At 36.6% G+C, this 5702-nt stretch overlaps 1 protein-coding gene across 1 annotated transcript in view; it reads left to right on the forward strand.

The window, feature by feature from the left end:
- Positions 1-5702, forward strand: part of THSD7B (thrombospondin type 1 domain containing 7B) — a 1042983-nt gene that overhangs the window by 103998 nt on the left and 933283 nt on the right. The gene's annotated exons all lie outside the window — the stretch shown is intronic.

A 5702-nucleotide genomic window follows, 5' to 3' on the forward strand; every position in this document is an offset into this window, starting at 1 on the left:
AAAAAAAAAAAAAAAAAAAATGTTCTCACTAATTTCTCTGGACATTATATAGCTCCTGTCATGTGCTGTTTACATGAAGGAGTGTTAGCCATTTCTGTCTTTGGCCACAGTGTGTGTGGCCTCATGTGGCACTCTGGTAAGCACAGGAGATAGTCAGACCTCTTCTGCTGCAGAAAGTGTTTTCATTTCTTTATGAATGAAATGATTGCATTTCCTAGTTTTGACTCCTTTCCCACCTGACACTAAGCATGAAAGAAAATCTTAAGAGTGGCTTTTAGATGTTTGCTTGGTACCTGGTCTCTCCTATCAGAAGAAGCCCTGGGAAACCTAATGTCTCAAGACAAATCACTGTGGATGCGACCATGGAAAAATGCAAAAAAAAAAGCCTCATTTTATCAGGAAGACCCTTCACTCTTGATTTGGCCCGTGGTGTTAATCATGCCTTGTTAACAAAAATAGGAAACTCCTCATTGGTCTCAGGAAGTCTAAGGATTCAGCCCTGAGCCAAGATGTGAGTCAGTGACAGGAAGAGGTCTGACTATCTCCTGTGCTTCAGAAAAGGGAGAGACTTTTGAACATTGGGGCAGCTGGCACGTCATCACAGAGGAGGTGAAAGCATTGTGAGATTTGAATAGGTGGGTGAAACTGCCCTACTAGGATGTGTTTCTACTCATATAATGTAGAATTCAGTAGGAACATGACCAGAACTTGGTATAGGGAGAAGAAAATCACCCATTGAAGTACTTGTATAGGTTTTATGATATGTGTGTACACAGATTTTTATGTTAACTTTAGGACAGTGCTAGAATTTACTAGCACCTCTCTTCCCTAGAACTCTGTTGATGTGCAGTAAGTATTAATAATAGTGAAAAGTTGAGACTTAATCTGTACACATGCTGCCGGGTCTGTCTGCAATGATATGGCTTACTTAGAGTTTATGTAAAGCTTTGCTCTGGCCACAGAGACGTATTTGCAAATCTTTCTAAAATTGCAATATAATTTGAAAATAGAAATAGAATATAGATAGAATAGAATATAGAGTAGAAATTCAAATAGAAAATTGAATATAATTTTTCTAATTTAGTTTTCTTCTGGTGTAGAAGACTTTTACTGCTAAATTAAAAGTGGGAATGGAGATGTCTTGTGAACTCATCTTTGTTTAGATGGAAATAAATGGAATCACTTTGATTTGAAATAAAGCCTGTGAAGGAAGGCTGCTATCCTTATCTGCCATTGGCTGAGCTGCCACTACATTAGGAAAGTCACAGAGAAGTGAGAATAAACAGACTGAGAAAGTTAGATTTGATCAGTGAGGTCTGAGAGTGAAGAACTTTCCATGATGGAAAAGAACATGTGTTGAGGATTGTTTGATTTTTAGTTCTGTCCAGAACTCTCTGCAAACAGTTCTTGGAATTAGGAAACCTTTTTCTGCTGGGAAGGGACTGTAGGCTCAGGAAGGATAAAATATGTTGGAGGGTTTGGAGGTGATTTTCTGTCTTCTGGAGCGAAGGGGATGGGCACCATGATGTTTTGAGAAAGTCTTTAGTGGACAGTTTAGAAAAAGGGTTTAGTATCTACTGGGAACTGATAAAATACATGTTTATAGTTTTTCATATGGAGTATATTAATATTTCTTTAAGAGATTTCTCTCTAGTAAATCTGAAGAAGGAGTGAATGTATATGATTGTTGGTTGATTGTCAATAGTGGCACAGAATCCTTGACTTGACAGGGTCTCTGTGTTGACCCTCATGAAGGCAGTCTATCAAGTCCCACCTTTCAAAAGCGCATAGAAGCAGATATTTGGCTTTTGAGATTGTTAGGTATGTCTTTGATTTTTTTACCTTATATGTTGGCAGGGTGGTTTTTCTACTTCAGGATTTTATTTAGTTTGAATGAATACATTATAAGCAAAAGATGTTGAATTGGAAAACCATGCAGCCCACATAGCTTTACTCTTTTCTAACATTTGCTAAGATCCCAGCATGCATTTGGAGGTTCCCCTCAAATGGTACACTGTCTGTCACTTTTGGGATGGAAGGGACCAAAAAGATCATTGCATGTAATCTCTTCCTCTGTGTTTTTAAGCACTTTTTGTAAATACAGAGACCATTATTTGTAGTGTGAAAGATATAAGGGATTTTAGAGATATTTAATCCAGGCTGCTGGCCAACCTACAAATTCCTTGTACAGTGCCCCTCTCCCAGATATGGGCAGAACACCAGGCCCTTTTCAAGATTTGGAAACCATGGGTTTATGTGACCCAGTCCTTCTCAGATTTTAGCATGCATCAGAATAACCTGGACAGCTCCTGAAATACAGATTGCTGGGCTTCATTTCTAAAGTTTTAGATTCAGTTCATTTCAGGTTGAGACCTAGAATTTGCATTTCTAATGGGTTTCTAGGTTGTGTTATTGCTGCAGATCCAGAGACCACACTCTAAGTACCAAGGATACATATAACCTGTAGTTTTGGATAGTTGTTGAGATTTGAAACTAACAAAAGAAGATATACAAGGGTCACTATGAAAGTTTTGAGATAGACTGTTACGGTCCATTATTTCACTTCCAAGAACAATAGTTGACAGCATCTTTTCTGATTCACCCGTGAAAGATTCAACTTGCTGGGCTTATTGGTGTTATGGGGAGGGTTTACTTTGTTTACATCTATGCAGATTTTACATTTCTGATTTTCATGTATCAAAACTTTTGTAATGACACATGTAATAAAAAGGCAGATGCTAAACTAAGTATGCAATATAAATGCTAGTAACTTTTTCAAGAATGTTTCTCATTTGAAAATCTTAATTTTAGATTTTATTATGATTCTCTGAATGTATTTGTTAAGAACAATGATGACTTAAGATTTAAGCATTTTTTTTGTTTTTTAATTCACTTTTTGCCCAGAAGTGAGTAAGTCTATCAGTCATTTGGAGAAAGCTGTAGGGGTTTCAGTTATGCAAAATTTTATTGAGAATGAAATGTTCTTATTCTCTTGAAAGTTCATGCAGAGACATATTACATTGAACAAGACTTTTAGTGATTTTAAAATTCATAATTAATTTCTTCCCCTGTGATCATAAACTCCCCATTCTTCTCCGCTTGTCTTTTTCTCTCTCCTTTTAGTTTTTAGAGATTGATAATATTGACAAAAGCAATGATAATAAAAATGACTTGCCATTGAATGCCTTTTTAGACCTAGCACTTTAATTTATCATATCTCTGAGTCTTGTAATAGCTCTGCAGGTTACATTTTATTGTTCCCACTTCCCAGGTGAGGCGATTAATGTTGGGAAATGTCACCTGACTTATTCAAATACAGGCATGAACTACTATCTTAGGTGTAAAGAGTCATATATTCTTCATTACCAAACACATTTCTCCTTACCACAAATGATACAGAGCATCTGTATTTTGTCTTTTTATACATCAACATTGCTTAAAGGAAGTTTAAGGGACTCTGAAGCATTTTGTCTTTTTATACATCAACATTGCTTAAAGGAAGTTTAAGGGACTAACATATTGAGTACCTGTTAGCTGTCATACTTTTTTTTTTTTATATTAAATGATAGTTGTGTACATTGATGCAATCGTGGGGTACAGTGTGGTGTTTTCATATACAATTTGAAATATTTTCATAAAATTGGTTAACATAGCTATTATGTCATTTTCTTAGTTACTGTGTTAAGACATTTATATTCTACTTTTAGAAAGATTTACTTGTACCTTTATAAGATAAACCATAGAGATGATCCAACCAATCACCCTCCCTTCTCCCACCTACCCACTCCCCTCCCTTCCTCTATCCCCTCCCCATATTCCTAGGCTATAATTAGGTTATAGCTTTCCTATGAAAGGTATAAATTAGTTTCATAGTAGAGCTGTGTACATTGGATATTTTTTCTTCCGTTCTTGTGATACTTTTCTAAGAAGAACATTTTCCAGCTCTATCCATGTAAACATGAAGGAGGCTAAGTCTCCATCTTTCTTTAGGGCTGCATAGTATTCCATGGTGTATATATACCAGAGTTTATTGATCCATTCGTAGATCGATGGGCACTTAGGCTTCTTCCATGATATGGCTATTATTAATTGGGCTGCAATAAACATTCGGATACAAATATCTTTGTTGTAATGTGAGTTTTGGTCTTCTGGATATATACCTAATAAAGGAATTGCAGGATCAAATGGCAGGTCTAGTTTTAATTCTCTAAGCATTCTCCAGATGTCTTTCTAAAAGGAATGTATTAGTTTTCATTCCGACCAGCAGTGTAGAAGTGTTCCCTTTTCTCTACATCCACGCCAGCATCTCTGGTTTTGGGATTTTGTGATATGGGCTAATCTTACTGGAGTTAGGTGATATCTCAAAGTAGTTTTGATTTGCATTTCTCTGATGATTAAGGATGATGAGCAATTTTTAATATATCTGTAGGCCATGCACCTACCTTCATTAGAGAAATTTCTTTTCAAGTCCCTTGCCCAGCCTGACATGCGATCACTTGTTCTTTTCTTGCTAATGCATTTGAGTTCTGTATGGATTCAGGTTATTAAACCTTTGTCAGAGACATAACCTGCAAATATCTTCTCCCATTCTGAGGGTTTTCTGCTTGCCTTACTGTGTTCTTGGCTGTGCAGAAGCTCTTTAGTTCGATCAGGTCCCAGTAGTGTATTTTTGATGTTGCTTCAATTGCCTGGGGGGTCCTCCTCATACAATATTAGCCCTGGTGGATTTCTTCAAGTGTTTTCCCTACACTTTCTTCTAGTACTTTTATGGTTTCATGTCTTAAGTTTAAATCTTTAATCCAGTGAGAGTCTATCTTAGTTAGTGGTGAAAGGTGTGGGTCTAGTTTCAGTCTTCTACAAGTTGCCAGCCAGTTCGCCCAGCACCATTTGGTAAATAAGGAATCTTTTCCCCACTCAGTGTTTTTAATTGGCTTGTCAAAGTTCAGGTAACGGTAAGTAGCTGGATTCATCTGTTGGCTTTGTATTCTGTTCCATACATCTACCTCTCTGTTTTTGTGCCAGTACCATGCTGTTTTGATCACTATGGATTTACAATATAATCTGAGGTGTGGTAGCATGATTCCTCCTGCTTTATTTTTATTCCTGAGTAATGTCTTGGCCATTTGAGGTTTTTTCCTGATTCCATACAAAATGAAGTATTATTTTTTCAAGTTTTTAAATATGACAGTAGAGCTTTAATAGGGATTGCATTAAAATTATATATTGCTTTGAGTAATATGGACATTTTAACAATGTTGATTCTTCCCAGCCATGAGCGTGGTATGTTTTTCCATTTCTTAACGTTTTCAGCTATTTCTTTTCTTAGAGTTTCTTAGTTCTCCTTATAGAGATCTTTCACATCCTTTGTTAGGTAAACTCCCAAATATTTCATCTTCTTTGGCACTACTGTGAACGGGATAGAGTCCTTGACTGTTTCTTCAGCTTGGCTGCTGTTGGCATATAAAGGCTACAGATTTATGAGTGTTGGTTTTGTAACCTGAGACACTGATCACTTCTAAGAGTTTTGTAGTCGAATCTCTGGTGTTTTCCCGATATGCAATCATATCATCTGGGAAAAGTGAAAATTTAATGTCTTCTGACCCTATATGAATACCCTCAATTGCCTTTCATTCCCTAATTGCGATGGCTAAAACTTCCTTTGCAATGTTAAAGAGCAATGGAGACAATGGGCAACCTTGCCT

Source organism: Otolemur garnettii, unplaced genomic scaffold (genome assembly GCF_000181295.1).
Source record: "Otolemur garnettii isolate 467f Iridium unplaced genomic scaffold, OtoGar3 scaffold00080, whole genome shotgun sequence".
Classification (NCBI taxonomy): Eukaryota; Metazoa; Chordata; class Mammalia; order Primates; family Galagidae; genus Otolemur; species Otolemur garnettii.